Below are 18468 nucleotides of genomic sequence, written 5' to 3'. Positions count from 1 at the left end.
AGAAAGCAGGTGTTGACAGATGTGAAAATTACCGAACTATCAGTTTAATAAGTCACAGCTGCAAAATACTAACGCGAATTCTTTACAGACGATTGGAAAAACTGGTAGAAGCCGACCTCGGGGAAGATCAGTTTGGATTCCGTAGAAATGTTGGAACACGTGAGGCAATACTGACCTTACGACTTATCTTAGAAGAAAGATTAAGAAAAGGCAAACCTACATTTCTAGCATTTGTAGACTTAGAGAAAGCTTTTGACAGTGTTAACTGGAATACTCTCTTTCAAATGCTAAAGGTGGCAGGGGTAAAATACAGGGATCGAAAGGCTATTTACAGTTTGTACAGAAACCAGATGGCAGTTATAAGAGTCGAGGGGCATGAAAGGGAAGCAGTGGTTGGGAAAGGAGTAAGACAGGGTTGTAGCCTCTCCCCAATGTTATTCAATCTGTATATTGAGCAAGCAGTAAAGGAAACAAAAGAAAAATTTGGAGTAGGTATTAAAGTTCATGGAGAAGAAGTAAAAACTTTGAGGTTCGCTGATGACATTGTAATTCTGTCAGAGACAGCAAAGGACTTGGAAGAGCAGTTGAACGGAATGGACAGTGTCTTGAAAGGAGGATATAAGATGAACATCAACAAAAGCAAAACGAGGATAATGGAATGTAGTCAAATTAAGTCGAGTGATGCTGAGGGAATTAGATTAGGAAATGAGACACTTAAAGTAGTAAAGGAGTTTTGCTATTTAGGGAGTAAAATAACCGATGATGGTCGAAGTAGAGAGGATATAAAATGTAGACTGGCAATGGCAAGGAAAGCGTTTCTCAAGAAGAGGAATTTGTTAACATCGAGTATAGACTTAAGTGTCAGGAAGTCGTTTCTGAAAGTATTTGTATGGAGCGTAGCCATGTATGGAAGTGAAACCTGGACGATAACTAGTTTGGACAAGAAGAGAATAGAAGCTTTCGAAATGTGGTGCTACAGAAGAATGCTGAAGATAAGGTGGGTAGATCACATAACTAATGAGGAGGTATTGAATAGGATTGGGGAGAAGAGAAGTTTGTGGCACAACTTGACTAGAAGAAGGGATCGGTTGGTAGGACATGTTTTGAGGCATCAAGGGATCACAAATTTAGCATTGGAGGGCAGTGTGGAGGGTAAAAATCGTAGAGGGAGACCAAGAGATGAATACACTAAGCAGATTCAGAAGGATGTAGGTTGCAATAGATACTGGGAGATGAAGAAGCTTGCACAGGATAGAGTAGCATGGAGAGCTGCATCAAACCAGTCTCAGGACTGAAGACCACAACAACAACAACAACAACATTAATAATTGCCTCTTGTTTTAATTGGTTTGTGTATCACTCTCCATGTTTTATACCTCCTGAAATAGCCTTGTCAAGTACTAATTTTATTAGTTTTGTTTATTAATACAAACTGTTATGTAGGCTTGCTGTCCGTATTTTCTGTTAAACTTTTCTCCTGTCTGCTCAGTTTCTATTTTTATTTATTTTTTTACTTTTTACATTGCATTACCACCACAGCGGCAAAGATGTTGCTTACTGTATGTTTCTGCTTCGATGTAGACGTGTAACTTTTCTTCCTATGTTGTTTACAAACATTGTATCTTCTTTGGTGACAATTCTCAGTAAATGTCGGACGATGGCCTTGTATGCCGAAAACCGGTTAGCACAATAAAAGTAATACTGTAGAACAAAAGCAAACTAGTGCTTTTCATTTATTATAATGTTTTTCCACCAAGAACTGACGGAAGATTCAGTTAACATCGTTAAAATACTTTTTCATACACTTCAGTTCATATATCACTAACCCTATGTCACGGGATAATTTTTATCAGACCTCACTACCTTCCTTGGTGTTTCAGTGGACGTAGCGTCAAAGCTGAATACATTTGTGAGTCTTGAATGTTATCGTTCGTTGCTTCTTATCGCCTTTGTCGGTAGATGAATATACCACAGAATCACATCAAAATTATAATATTTTAGTTATCTGAAATACAAGAATACGGTAACGTTTTCTGGATTCTGCCACGGACACGCGAGAAAATTTTCGAGGCTTAGTGGCTATAATCTTCAACGATGAGCATCCCAGCTGGTAAAACTGAAATCGTTTCGCTCACTTTGAAATTAGCTGCTTCGCAGGCAGCCTTTTCGATTATTCACGATTTAAAAACGTGGTCACATACGAATGACGTCTGCTTTAATCTGTTATCATATAAAAGATTAGAATTACTGCTTTGGTGGCAGTTATGAAATCCACGTGTTGTTATAGTCGGCAGATCAGACGCCCACAGGGACTATAACAATATGTGGATTTCATAACTGCCACCAAAGCAGTAATTGTAATCTTTTGTTTGATAACAGACACCGTCGCATCGCCCGCGTGTCCCGTCCACAGCCGGTGCATCCCATTCACGTGTCCTGAGGTCGTGGCGGCTGCAGACCACTCAATTTGTGAAGTATTCTGGTCGCTTTATTATGTACTGCCATAGACGTTTTCAGTGGCACAATGATCTGCACTATGAAAACAATCTTGAATGCCTAAGATTCGAGGCGAAACGTAGCTAATTTCTGATCGCATGTACGTGTCATGTACTCACAGTGAAAGGTTTCCTGTTGTTAGAGGGTGGGCCTAAAGTCATTGCACAATTATTAGTATATATTCATAACTTATGAATTTGCGGTTCGTGACAAATCAAAGAATAAATCACCAAGCTTTTGTTACGATTCCAATAAACTTCGACATGTACGTTGTCTGTTGCTCCAAGAATGTCTCATCGATATTCGGTTGTACGTCGTACGTTTGACAAAATTCTCATAAATACCAGCTACAACATGTTTTTCCTCCTTAATGTTCTCGTATCCGGATCAGGCATTTGTGTAGCGTAAGCCCCACAAAAAGAAAGCTAAAGGCGCTAAGTCTTGTGATCTCGCAGGCCAGGCGGTGGGGCTATCATGCCGAATCCAACTGTCAGGAAATGTTTCATTAAGAACATTTCTAAATCGCAGCCCCAATGCCCTTCCCTTATTGGGAAATCGTATCAAGGCGAAAGTCTCTCAAATGCGTTTCCGCAAATTGTTCTAGCATACCCAGATAGCTGTTAGCTGTTACTGATTTTTCTACAAAAAAAAAAAAAAAAAAAAAAAAAACAAAAACCGAACAGCCGATGAGTGATGTGCATTAAACCGCACCACACATTCATTTTACGGGAATCCCTGACGTGATCTAAGACAACGTGTCGTCTTTCCGAATCCCATCCTCACATCGTACTTGTTTACTTTACGTGATATGGGAAAAACTGCCTTATCTAAAAAAATGCAATTCTTTGAAAATCTCTTTGCTGGTGTCGATTCGTGCCAACATGTCAGTTGCAAAAAATGCTCGACAAGTTCCATCACCTGGTTGTAATGCGTGACTTATCTGGGCCTCATACGTGTGCAGGTATCCGTGCATGCAGATGCGATTTGTTGCGTAGGATTTTTCGCAGTGTGGTCCTAGGAATTCCTAAGGGCTCCGTAAGAACGCCTGTCGCACAGCCCCGATAAGTTGTTCACTGACCGAAGGCCGGCCTGTTTGCGGAAAATCCAACACACTGCCCGTCAGTTTAAACTTCGTGAACCACGCAGCAATAGTCCGTCTATCAGGAGTTCCTCTTCCGTATTGTCTTCAGAAATTTCTCTGCGCAGTAGCTGGAGATTTTGTTTCGTGCTGCTACAGAACACACTGACACTTACCCTCGCGTGACGCCATTTTACAGCAACAGCGGTTATAGCGCTCTCTGCTTAGCGTCCACCTACAACAAAGATACGCCGACAAAATTGATGATTTATTTTTTCATTTGGCACAAACCACAAATTTGTAGGTTCTACAGTCTTTGTGTAATAAGTATTAATAATTGCACAAAGGCCGTTAGTGTTGCAAAGTCTGCTTTCGGCAGCATATTCACAATTTTTTTCAGCTAAAATGTGAAATAAGTCACCATTTACAAACGAAAAATGAGAAACTCCAGTTCATAGCGTGTTTGAGTATGAAGTGTTAATTATTTAGCTGGCGCCACAATACACAATTCAAAGTGTATTAGCCATGAACAGTAATCTATACAGTTACATTTTTTATGTTACGCCTAGATGTACAACTGAATGGTTTTTCAGTATCAAAAGAACATCGTTATACTGGCATTAAATTGGTTTCAGTGAAAGAAACAAAGAAAGAAGAAAAGGTGTTCATTAATGGAATAAGACATATTACAAAAGCAACCTCAAAATTTCTATGTCGAAACTCCAAGTAAAATTAAGGTTCATAAGAGGGATCCACCGACTGCCATCTTCTGCTGTCCTCAAATTATCAGTCGCAATTTGCACTCATAATTCACTGCGAATTCTTCGGACAAGGGGGCAGTGACTTGTTCAACTTTGAAGTATCGTAATAAACATGACCTATAATGAAAACATAACCACCGCATCATCAGGCTCTGACGTGAGCTTTACAACTTGAAATTAATCAAACATTTTTATCCATGAGTTTCCCTACAATCGTTTGAGAACACCTGCATAAAGAAAAAAACGTGCAAATACATAATATGTGGTATTTTATTTTTTTATGCTGCAAGCAAAACGTTTTCTGGAAAACTGCTTCAGCAACTTTGCTTCGTTTACATACAGAGCGTCCCTCCAGGTGCGCAGCAGATGACTCAACCTTGAGGGTTCTGCTTTCGTTCTCGCTTCCCACGCCCGGGTTCCCGGGTTCGATTCCCAGCGGGGTCAGGTATTTTCTCTGCCTCGTGATGACTGGGTGTTGTGTGATGTCCTTAGGTTAGTTAGGTTTAAGTAGTTCTAAGTTCTAGGCGACTGATGACCATAGATGTTAAGTCCCATAGTGCTCAGAGCCATTTGAACCATATTTGGTTCTGCTTTCCTAGAGTAAAATGTGGATGTGGAAACGATTCGCTGCGTCTCATGACGAAGAAGTCTGTCAGAAAGCGTCCACTACAAAGAGCTGCGCCAGTGAGTCTCAAAGATGAATCACAATGCTTATTGTGCTTCGGAAGATGAATGCTGTAATACGAGCCAAAACATTTGCTTCATCAGCATTTTTCGTATATTTTTCTTTTATTTGTGTCGCCCCAGCCAGGTTCCGATACATTTTGGATCACTCACACACACAAACATACACCTTTGACATGCATACAATATTTACACTGGTTGTAGACCTACTTGCATCACGATGTGCTTCCATCACTGCCAAGAGATATCATGCCAAACGCCATTTCAGTATGGAACACATAACATTCATGCCTCCAGACAACTTTCCTGGCACGCGCTGCTTACATTGCAAAAGTTATATGAAAGTGACATTATTCAAGTACTTAAAAAAATTGTTCTGTGAATTTTATTGGTGGCCTCCAAACAAAATACGCCACGACACACAAGTCGTCTGGCCGTGCAAAGCCGGACATGGTCGCTTGTGAACGTACAATTTGCAACGAAATATGCAAACACACATGTTAAAGTGAATGCGTTTGCAAATATTTGTGAAAACATCGGCACACACCTGAAAAGTAAAATTCTGAAATACACACATTTAATTTTCTGCTGATCCAAGTTTTTTGTTTGCCATTCTTGTTTCACTTCCATATATTCTCTCTACTTCGACCATCGTCAGTCATTTTGCTGCCAAATAGCAAAACTCATCTAATACTTAAGTATCTCGTATGCTAATCTAATTCCCTCAGCATGACCTAATTTAATTCGACTACGTTCCTTTATCCTCGTTTTGCTTTGGTTGATGCTCATCTTATATCCACGTTTCAAGACACTGTCCATTGCGTTGAAATGCTCTTCCAGGTCCTCTGCTGTCTCTGATAGAATTACAATGTTACCGGAAAACCTGAAAGTTTTTATTTCTTCTTCATGGATTTTAGTTCCTACTCCAAATTTTTCTTTTGTTTCCTTTACTGCTTGCTTAATGTAGAGACTGAATAACATCGGGGGTAGGCTAACACTCTGTGTAACTCCCTTGTCAACCACTGCTTCCCTTTCATGCTCCTCGTCTCTTATACCTGCCATCTGGTTTCTGTACAAGTTGTAAATATCCTTTCGCTCCCTGCATTTTACCCCTGCCGCCTTCAGAATTTGACAGAGAGTATTCCAGTCAACACTGTCACAAGCTGCTCTAAGTCTACAAACGCTATGAACGTAAGTTCGCCTTTCCTTAATCTATCTTCTAAGATAAGTCGTAAGGTCAATACTACCTCGCGTGTTGCAACATTTCTACGGAATCGAAACTGATGTTGCCCGAGGTCGGCTTCAACCAGTTTTTCCATTCGTTTGTAAAAATTCATGTTAGTATTTTGCAGCCGTGATCTATTAAACTGATAGTTCGGTAATTTTCACACCTGTGAACACCTGCCTTCTTTGTGATTGGAATTATTATATTCTTCTTGAAGTCTGAGGGTATTTCACCTTTCTCATACATCTTGCTCACCAGATGGTAGAGTTTTGTTAGGCCTGGCTCTCCCAGCGCTATCAGTAGGTCTAATGGAATGTTGTCTACTCCCAGGGCCTCGTTTCGGCTTAGGTCTTTCAGTGGTCTGTCAAATTCTTCACGCAGTATCATATCTCTCATTTCATCTTTATGTACGTCCTCTTCAATGTCCACAATATTGCCCTCAAGTACATCTATATACTTCTTCCACCTTTCTGCTTTCCCTTCATTGCTCAGGACTGGTTTTCCATCTGAGTTCTTGATATTCGTGCAAGTCAGAAAGATAAGTAATCCTTTTTAACTCATTTCTGTGACTTTGCAGAACCTTCGTTCCGCTATCCTGTTACCTGACCCGGGGACATAGATGTGTAACAGTGGCAGGGAGAAATCGTCTTAGCGGTGTACTGCACCAGAAGCCGATTCACGGACTCGGCCTACCGTAACAACAGTGGCAGCTCGGCCTCCACAGCAGTGGTGGCGAAGCCCTAACAAGTCTGGCGGCGAGGGTTTACAGGACTTGTCGGTGGAGCCAGCGCTCAGCCCGTGCCTCCGGTGCTGGCGACGCAGTGCAGCCGTCGGTCGGCTCGTGAGCCGCTGTCGCGCCAGCGCTGCGTTACGCCGAGCCCTCCACTGTCCCGGTTAGCGCTGACCCCACACTGCACACAGATATTTCTTTACTGGAAACTGCCAAGTGTCACATCCAAAAGCGCACTGCATTATTTACGCCGAAAACTCCCAACTCGTCTACAAAAATAGATTTAAAACGCACGGTATTTGGTATCACTTGCTTTCACTTCACTTTCGGAATATAATCGTACCTTCCTGTTTTAGAGTAACTTTTTCCCTGCCAACGGTTTTCATTTTTCAGAGTCTCAAAACATTGTTGTACTCAAGCCAGTATTGTCCTTACTCTGACAACAGATCAACGCAATTCAGTGCTCCGGCGTAACTTATAACGGGTTCGTATTTCCCCTCGTCTTCGTCTTGTGACACATTTTGTTCACCACGTCCGCGTCACGTAGCTGTTTAAATCCAAGTTCCCAGCTGTCGATGATTAATCACGCGCGGATGTTTTTATTACTAATAATTTCTTTTCGAGCGCTAGAACATACTGTTTGCGTCTTTCTGTCATCTTAGCACACGCGAAACTTCCGTAACTTCGGCGAAACCGGGAAATGAAATATGGCTTAACAAAAGTTTGGTATCGATCCATTTTAGAAGCTAATAAGGAATTTTGATGAGTCTTCGGATTCACCACGGACTCAGAAAATATCGTTCTTGTGAAACACAACTAGCTCTTTATACTCATGAAGTAATGAGTACTATCGGCAGGGGACGGATGACAAATTGGTTCCAAATTTTTAGATTTCCAGAAGGCTTTCGACACCATTCCTCACAAGTGTCTTCTAACCGAAATGAGTGCCTACGGAATATCGCCTCAGTTGTGCGTCTGGATTTGTGATTTCCTGCCAGAAAGGTCACAGATCGTAGTAGTAGGCGGAAAGTCATCGAGTAAAACAGAAGTAATATCCGGCGTTCCCCAAGGAAGTGTTATAGGACCTCCATTGTTCCTGATCTATATTAACGATATAGGAGGCCATCTGAGTAGCCCTCTCAGATTGTTTGCAGATGCTGTTGTCATTTACCGTTTTCTAAAGTCATCAGATTACTAAAACAAATTGCAAAATTATTTAGATACGATATCTGTATGGCGCGAAAAGTTGTCATTGACCCTGAAAAAAGAAAAGTGTAAAGTTATTCATATGAGTACCAAAAGAAATCCAATAAATTTCGATCACGCGGTAAGTCACACAAATCTGAAGGCTGTCAATTAAACTAAATACTTAGGAATTACAATTACAAATAACCTAAACTGGAACGATCACATAAATAATGTTGTGGGTAGAGCAAACCAAAGACTCTGATTCATTGGCAGAATACTTAGAAGGTGCAACAGGGCTACTAAAGAGCCTGCTTACACCACTCTTGTCCGCCCTCTTCTGGAGTATTGGTGCGCGGGGTGGGATCCGCATCAGGTGGGACTGACGGACGACGTCGAAAAAGTTCAAAGATGGGCAGCTCGTTTTGTATTATCGCGAAATAGGGGAGATAGTGCCACAGGCACGATACGTGAATTGGAGTGGCAATCGTTAGAGAAAGACGTTTTTCGTTGCGACGGGATCTTCTCATGAAATTCCAGTCACGAGTTTTCTCCTCCGAGTACGAAAACATTATGTTGACACCCACCTACATACAGAGAAATGATCATCACGATAAAATAAGAGAAATCAGGTCTCGCACTTAAAAATTTATGTGCTCGTTTTTCCCGCGCGCCGTTCGATAATGGAACGGTAGAGAGACAGCTTGGAGATAGTTCATTGAACCCTCTGCCAGGCACTTTATTGTGAATAGCAGAGTAATCACATAGGTGTGGATGTAGATGTTGTAGAAGGTACCGTTCCCGTACCTAGCTAGCGGTGTTTCATTCGACTACCCCTGGCTTCCGGAAACATCGATGTTGAAGTTTTACGCTTACCTTCTCAATGTAAGACGCATTCCAACAATCGATAGCAGCGCAGCGCCTAAGATTCATGTTTACCACTCTGGAGGTACGTGTTTTGCAGAGTATTATTAAGCTGTATATGTGACGCGAAATTATTCCAGGATAACAATATAGAGGAGAGGCTGAGTCGTCAACAGCCACAACAAAAATACTGCTACACCTTGTAACTTTCGGCCATAAGACCTTCTGACGCAGAAAGCACAACTCGTACAAGCACGACCATTTCTCTCATCGCGGATCCAGTATATCGACATTTATAAAATTTTTCTGCTCTCTAGCTATCGAAGGAAGATATCGATATATCCACGCCATGACACGCTGCAAATCATTTGCACACCTAGATTTCACTCTAGGAAAGCAGAACGCTCAAGGCTGAGTCGTTTGCTGCGCAGCTGAAAGGACGTTCTGTGTGCAGATGAAGGAGACTTGGTTCAAATGGCTCTGAGCACTATGGGACTCAACATCTTAGGTCATAAGTCCCCTAGAACTTAGAACTACTTAAACCTAACTAACCTAAGGACATCACACACACCCATGCCCGAGGCAGGATTCGAACCTGCGACCGTAGCAGTCCCGCGGTTCCGGACTGCAGCGCCAGAACCGCTAGACCACCGCGGCCGGCGAAGGAGACTTACTGAAGTAGTTTTCCAGAAGAGTTTTTCGTGCAGCATAAAAAAGTAAAATACCACATATTATGGATTTGCACGTTTTTTCTTTATGTAGGTATTCTTAAACGACTGCAGGGCTACTCTTGGTTAAAAATGTCTGATTACTTTCAAATTGTAAAGCTCACACCAGAGCCTGATGATGCGGTGGTTATCTTTTCGTTATAGGTCATGTTTATTACGATGCTTTGTAGCTGAATAATGCGCTGCCCGTTGGCCGAAGAATTTGTAGTCAATTAAGAAGCGAATTGCGGCTGACAATCTGAGGGAAGCACAAGTTGGCAGTCTGAAACCGTTACCATATTTCGAAATGCGTACCTCAATCATCTGTAGATATATTTCAAAATCTTGCATATTCAGGCGCAAAAAATTTATGAATCCCACTTTTCTGTATATTTTGAAAGTGTCCAAACAGATATATTCCTGCCCCCACCCAAAGAATCGTGTTTGCATCTTTGTTTGACTCAAAGAAAGCAGAAAGCTGAGAAGACAGAGAAAGAGATATCTTAGAGAAGAGAAGTAGGCATCACAATCAAGATATTTAAAGTGTTTGACTGATCTGTTACTTTGTTGTGAACTAAGGATGTCGATATTTTTAAAAATATGGGGAATCCGATACATCGATATTTAAAAAAGATGAATCTGCAGCGGCACTCGATATATCGATAAAAGATATCGACATATTATCGCTCCTGCCCATAAAAATATCGGCGCACATTGTAAATATACTGCCAGTTTTAGAAGTTTTAGAACTATATATTTTAATATAGATTTATTATTAGATATTCTATAAATCAACAAGCTTGCAGCCTGCCCACTGCCCTTAGAGCAAGAACTGAAAGGGTAAATGTGCCCGTTCACCCTTGACGACAACTGCTTTGCTGACAGTGGTAAGTGGGAGAGGTGCCTCGCGGGCCCATCGTTCGGTTTCGTCACACGTCTGATTTGTCCGGAACACTTCATGTCGACATCCCTGTTTTTTTATTTCTGAAAACGCCAGCGATCTAGCAGGTGGACTGTCAAAATTGAGCGGTGAAGCTAAACGTTGCAGTTTCTATTGGTAGCAGCGAGCGCCTATTGCTACAATATTTCCCCTCACACGTCTCCACCCACTACTACGGTCGGTCTTCTCATTTAGATTTTTGTTCGTCATTTTGAGCAACTGTTTTTGAAGAATGTCGATGTGAAGAAACAGTACATCAGTTTCATTAAAAACAATTTTTAACGCGACTAGTGTACCGTTCTTTTCACATTTCTTGTTAATCCATTTACGCAATCGGTGTTATTCTTTTGTGCCACATATACGTGCTTCATACAGTCAAAGAGAAAGATTGGACGTGATGAAAGCTCAACAAGTAGCAAGAATCCTTCAAACAGTGAAAGTAAAACGTACGTCCTACTACAATTTCAAAAGAAGAACTTGAAAAATTTCCCAAAAATTGTAAATGAAATATAATATAAACTAAAAAGAGAAGAAATAGCCAACAAAGCAGGTTTAAGAATTTCTGTAGAAAAAACAAAACTTATGACAAATACAAAAAAATGCTCGAGAAACCCTAGCAACAGATATTGGCCAGTATAGAGGGTAAATAAATTTAAATATTTGGGAGAAATTATCCAAGAAAATAGCTTAGATAAATTCGCTATAGAAGAAAGAGTACATAAAATGGAGAGAGCTTATGGAATAACTACAACAAAAGGTGTCAAATTTGAAGATACAGCACTACAACACAGTAGTAAAACCAGAATGTCTTTATGCAAATGAATGTTTGGTACTGAACTACAAATTACACAAACTTGAAGTCATAGAAAGAAAAATCATTCGAAAAATTCTTGGGCCACCAAAAAATACAGAGGTATGGATATTAAGAAGCAATGAAAAGTTTATCGCAACATAGAAAACATAAATGAAACACTGCGAAAGAGGCGACTGCTAATTTTTGGACACTTATACAGAATGAACAGCAACAGGTTAACCAAACAGATTTTTAATTATCTTTGGGACAAGAAGTCAACAATAGCCTGGATTCAAGAGGTTAGGAAAGATCTGCAAAGAAACAACATAAGTGAAAAAGATGCAACAGAAAGAGAGGGTTTCAAGTGGAAACTGTTAAAAATGGAAGTGTTCCAAGGCAGGAGGGTGAAGAAGACTGGGTCAAAATGGTCCGGGGAGAGAAAAAGGATACATAGTGAAAAGATGAAAGAATAATGGAGGAAAAAGAAAGAACAATGAAGGAAACATTAAAATTGGTGCGTGGTCCTTAGATGACTCAAAAAAAAAAACGAAGAAAGAAAAATATCGGCGCTCGATATTGCAGTTTTTATATCGGTACTTCGCTGGACAAATGCCATACATATGGATATTTTTGTGGATAATATCGAAATAATGATATATCGATATTTTATCAGCAGCCCCGCTTTCCTTCTCGGTAGATGGCCTTTTGGCCGAAAGCTAAAATGTGTAGTAGTCTTTTGTTGTACCTGTCTGCAACTGAGCATCTCCTCTATACGGTGAGTACCTGTGTATCCTTTTCATAGTACTGTTGTTTGACTTCCCATTATTCAAAAATAGTCATTTTCTCGTCGCAGTAATTTCGTTAATATGTACAGCACACTTCCTTCATATGTGTATTCCGTTTCTGACAGAATTAAATTAGAGAATTGCCTCAGTGGCTATCGCTTCCATCGCTTGTTGTGCTAGAACACAGTTACGGATGTTACTTGTAGAAATAACCAAACACACAAATTCGTGTAGCACCACGCACATTTTTTGAGAGCAACTGCCTTGGAGCCCACGAATTTTGCAGAAGCGATACAGGAAAATACAGTTCGTTTACATTCAAAATCATGGGCATTTTTTCGGGTTAACTTTGATGCGAACCGCGCGTATTTCACCATTCTTGTGAGAAACAGTCTACTGGTTTGATGCAGGATTAAAGAATGTATTTTTATGGAATCGTCCGTCGATTTCTCTATTATTATTTAGTTGGTAACATATTGAATTTTTTTTCGTGAGAGTATTAGTCTGCCTGTAAAAATAAACATTATAGGGATTCTAAAGTGGAGTGCATTTGGGTGGGATAATTTTTAGCTTGTAGGTGGATGCATTTCTTTCATCTACAGAGATATGTAAAGTGTCTGATCAGTCTACTTTCCGTAAGAATCTATAATGTAATGATATTTTTCTATCCCACGTACGGAAGAACGACAATTTTAAAAACTCTTCGAAGAGCATTTTCGTAAACTTTCTTGATTTCTTGCAGATCACAGTTACGTTTTTTAATATGAATCAACTCGTCAACTGCTTTCTGAACACTCTGACTACATTTTCCGCATGCTTCTCGTATAGATAAAGAAACTTACGGGAATATCTTTCGTGACGCTAATATAGTATACCGTGCTCTGAAGGAATACCCTTGTTCAAAACATGGCTCTGAGCACTATGGGACTTCGGAGGTCATCAGTCCCCTAGAACTTAGAACTACTTAAACCTAACTAACCTAAGGAGAACACACACATCCATCCCCGAGGCAGAATTCGAACCTGCGACCGTAACGGTCGTGCGGTTCCAGACTGTAGCGCCTAGAACCGCTCGGCCACTAAGGCCGGCGAATACACTTCTTCAAATTTCTTTTTCTGCATAGGGACGGTTTTTGTTCCTTGTTTCGCAATGGATCTGATGTACGTCGGTCAGTAATGACAGTCGGTTTGATCGGTATTAAGCGCAAAATGGAGGTCAAAATTAGGAAGAGTACTTTTGTGTCTATCTGGAATCCTTTCGCAGCAGCTAACACTTCGTCCATTGTTGCGAATTCTTTGGAACAGTCCGAATATTTTGAATTTGAATTACGAACAAGGAACGGAATACACAATTGAACAAGGTGTGCTGTAAAATTGATTTATTAATGAATTCTCTACGACGAAAATGACTATTTTTGAATAATTTTGCATGACATATGCTGTTTAATGATATTCTGTGCGATGAAATTAAAAAAATCACCCGTACCGCCAGTGTGGGAGGCTCTATAAAACGAACCAAGCCCAACGTTGCGGATAGAGAAGGCGCTCATGAAAATTCAACGTCGGTTTTCGCAGGAAAGTGGGGGGCGTCGCATGAAGAGCCGCTACCCGGCTGCTGAAGACAGGTGCCTCTGCGACGTGCAGCAGAACGATCAAAAGCCGCGCGGTTTGCGGCACCATGTCACGGATTGCGCGGCCCCTGCCGCCGGAGGTTCGAGTCCTCCCTCGGGCACGGGTGTGTGTGTTGTTCTTAGCATAAGTTGGTTTAAGTAGTGTGTAAGCCTAGGGACCGATGATCTCAGACGTTTGGCCCCTTAGGAATTCACACACACACGGATCAAAATCCGTGACTAACAGTCTGATTGTTTCCCTGTAAGATTATTTGCGGCCAGCTGTGCGCCCTTACAGACGATGTTTAACAGTATGCTATAATTTCGGATCAACACAGAGCAAGAAGTCTGAAGGAAACCGTTCCAGAAGAAAACTTAAATCATTTTATTTCATTTTCGGCTTTATGTGGGTTGGAAATATCGACCATTAGCTCCAAGGGAGACGGCTAGACGAACGTATAAACAGGAAATAGGCCGCGGATATGTTACATGAGTGGCGTCTCCTTGCTGTTTGTCACGACTGATTACTGGGGCAACAGCATTTGCTCTGCTAAACGATATTCGTCCCGGCCTCACACGAGGCGTCAATTTTGTAACTGGTGAAAACATTGAGGTGTAACGAAACAATGGTATTAATATGTAGGATGGAAAAGTACAATATTGTGTATGTTCTACAGTGTTATACCGTAGAGCACGCACAGTATTGTACTTTTCATATGGAATTTTGAAGTTATTCTACCAAGAAGCGACGAAAGAGTCATTTAACATGTGGCTGTCTCTTTCTAACAAGGTATATACCCTGTGTCTGAATGCAATCTGTGTTTGTAGATTAACGATTAGAAAGAGCAAAGAAGGACAAGTGACGGAATAAACGATACTATGTAACAGTACCTCCGTGCCGTGAAATAATTTTTAGTCGATTTTAGCCCTTGCAGCTGCATTGCTTCCTTGTAAGATTCTCGTGTAAATCTCTCCCGTTCCATTCGGAACTTGCTGCGTTCTTCATGCCATATGTCCCTGTCGTTCCCCGTATGTGCTTCTCCCTGTTCGGCAGTCGAGGTCGGCTGCGTGGTGACCGTCTTCACGACGAAGCGGACGGTCGCCGGCTTTCTGTCTTCGGAGGTGGCGCGAGCGCGAGGCGAGTGTGTTCTGCCCGCGTGTGCTGCGTCACGTTTGCCTCACCAGACAGTCACTTCTGTGGCAGGAAGGGTTCGGCTCGGCCACGATTTCCTCCCGAGGTCCGTGTGATCAGCCATTAAGTAGGTGCACTGTTGCTCTCCAGTACAAGTCTTCGTTAAGGGAGTGACATCAGTATAAGCAGAAGTAATATCTTGAAAATAGCCGCATAATTTCTAACTCGGGCGCCGTTTCATCGTGACGAGTCCCAACACGAACCTCCATCCCTATGAAATGTAGATTTTTGCAGATATGAGCGGTACGTATTTCATTCGTAAAAAGTTATGCGCTCTTATTTGCCTGCGGCTGTCGCCACGGCGCATTTTTTGGTACACACTTACATGGCAACGATCTGTTTCTCCATTTCTGCAGCGTTCTGCGGCCAGTAGCAGGCGGGCGGTGCTGCCTCAGGCGACTGCGCTGCTCACTCGCTCGGAGGCCAAAAATTGCGCTGTTCCTCTTATATAAGTTTTGCTCTTTGTCTTCCCGTCGTTTTGGCAAACGAGGCGTAATTAAGAGGAACGGTATTTAAATCATCCCCTGGTCATCCTCATCTCAGTGTTCTTTGGTTTTCCAAAGTCCCCCACACGGGTTCTTAAACAAGCCTCCCGTAAATGAGTTTGTGCTGTGACCCTGACGGACTTCAAACTCTACCCTACCTATTGCCTCATTCCTAAGCCTCTGTTCACATTCTTAAGATTTTTCCACCGTACCTTCTCAATCTGCAACTGAAATTTGTACATTGAGCTATTTCCGTGCACCTTATTTTATAGTTTACTTTCGTTCCACAAAATTTTTCACCCAACCCTCTTACTCTTCTATGGAGGTCTGTACATTCTTCTTTCTCTGCTTGGCGTCTTTCAGCTTATCTTCTCGTTCACTGACACATCACTACCTTCATTTCCCAGTCCTTGTCGCTCAGATTTGTTATGAAGACGTCAACCCTGTTCCGTGTTTTCGTCACTCCCTGTATTTCCCGTACTTGTTTCTCTCTCTTCTACTCCACCATGTCTTTTTGGCCTGTTTCTTAATTGCATTACTTTCTTTACGTTTTACGGTAGTATTTAGAGAACAATGGCTCACAGACAATCCCTGCGGTTGCAGCTTAGGAGACGGTTTACATCAGCAGGCCCTTTCTCGTTTATCCGAAATTGTTCCACAAGATGACGAGATCATTTATTTAGAGACATCCGCTTCGGTGGTGCCAATATTTATTAAAACCGCGACCGGTTTCCGAATTTTAAAATTCCGTCTTCCGGTGTAGGAAATTATCGTGTCTGGTAACAAACAATAATGGTTGACGTTCTTACATTGCGGCAGGTAGTTTTCGCCGACATGCAATCTCTTGCAGTGATTGGCCCGATCGCATGTTATGTGTTACCAAACACAATAATTTCATACACCTGAAGACGAGATGTTAAAATCCCGAAACCGGTTCTGGGTTGAATAAATATTAGTACAACTGAAGCGGATCTTCCTAAATTAATTATCGTGCCTCTCAGTTGCGGATGTCTTACATCTCAAATCTTGTGCAAGATGACGAGACGTTAATTTTATTTGTTTCGTTCGTCTGATGGATTTAAAATTCATTGCATTCCTTTTTTGGGGTCGTTGGGTTTCATTCAGTCACACTTCTACTCTTTTGACTAAGGTTTCAACGAATCCCTTTCCCTTCTCTGATATCTCCCATGTACTTCAGTTTTGAATACCTTTTCCGGGTTCCTGCCTATCTGTCAATGTATTTGATGTGTTAGGGTCTTGAATACTTGAAAGTTATATCATGCTTGTGGTGGATACGTTCGTGTTTTAATTTCACTAGCGTTGGTCAATATTTCTAAATTGTATGATGCACAGTCACAATTCTCAAACAAGACGTATTCTTGCTCGTATTGTATTTTTATCACTTAATTTACCAGATATTTCTTTAATTGCTTCTCGCAGTGTCTGAATTTTGAGTGACAGGTAGATATTTCCGCTCCTGGTAAAAACTTGGACGTTGAAACCCGTCATAAACTTTTTTTGTTTGGATATTTTTGGCCTGGTGAACGTTTAGTCGCCAGGAGGATATGTGCTGCAAGGCGTAACTGATTGGTAGTATATTCGATCTGTAAAGTCAGACTTTAGCTTAAATTCTTAACTCTTTGTAAATAATTATGCACATAGCCATCATTCCAATGCCACTGTACGAATCCCAAAAATGTTAGCTTCCAATAGAAGATCACGAAAATGTATTTCATCATTTTAGACAGTCCCATATAGCCTGTTGGTCTCTGTATCCTGTTATCTTTTACAGTTTTATTTGTATTTTATTAGGCCTACACTATTTCTCTAATTCATTTAGCGTTGACTATTGTTTTCATATTTTACCGCAAGTTGCCTCACACTTTTGGGGATCGTATGTCTTCAAGGAACCGCACTAAGGCTACAGTGTCGTTATGTTGATATCGCTGACGTAAATGTGGACTGTGGTGGTGTTGACGTAAGAAGGTGGGTGGTGGGGCTGTGTGAACTGGGAGGGGGCTGTGCACCTGCACCACGTGGTGCTCCAGTTGGCGTCTTCAGGTTACTGTGCTTTTGTACCACCTTAAGCCACTGAGAGGGGCCCAAGTAGACCCCACCCAGAAAACTCGAATTAACGCAGTATAAATGTGTATTTTACTTACAACAAATAAAATATTTAAATAACAACGATTCTGATACCTCAATTTTTTTTATTAATAATATACCTCAAAACTAGCACTGTCAAACAAACAACCGAATCCAAATTGCAATATTATGTTTATTTTTCAGCTTTGCTGCATTAGTTGAAATAAAAGATTTGTTTTTTTATTTCCCTTTATTTCACTATAATTTTTTACTGGGAGTCACAACTGCATTTTAAAGTTTGTAAAAATACCAGTATCATTTACAAGGAGTTTTACATTCATGTTCACTAAGTATAGCACCCAAACCACACCACTCTCTGAATTTACATGCGGTGGGTATCGCAAATGAATTTCTTTCCACTCACGCTCTGTTCTAGTGTTTCTGCCATTTTTATTGGAAATAGTAGACATAACCCTTTTAGGTTCGGTGGTCCTGGTTCAAATGGCTCTGAGTACTATGGGACAACATCTGAGGTCATTAGTTCAAATGGTTCAAATGGCTCTGAGCACTATGGGACTCAACATCTTAGGTCATAAGTCCCCTAGAACTTAGAACTACTTAAACCTAACTAACCTAAGGACATCACATACACCCATGCCCGAGGCAGGATTCGAACCTGCGACCGTAGCAGCCTCGCGGTTCCGGACTGCAGCGCCAGAACCGCACGGCCACCGCGGCCGGCTGAGGTCATTAGTCCCCTAGAACTTAGAACTACTTGTTGTTGTTGTTGTTGTTGTTGTGGTCTTCAGTCCTGAGACTGGTTTGATGCAGCTCTCCATGCTACTCTAT

Source organism: Schistocerca cancellata, chromosome 7 (assembly GCF_023864275.1).
Source record: "Schistocerca cancellata isolate TAMUIC-IGC-003103 chromosome 7, iqSchCanc2.1, whole genome shotgun sequence".
NCBI lineage: Eukaryota > Metazoa > Arthropoda > Insecta > Orthoptera > Acrididae > Schistocerca > Schistocerca cancellata.
This window is presented reverse-complemented; position numbering follows the sequence as displayed.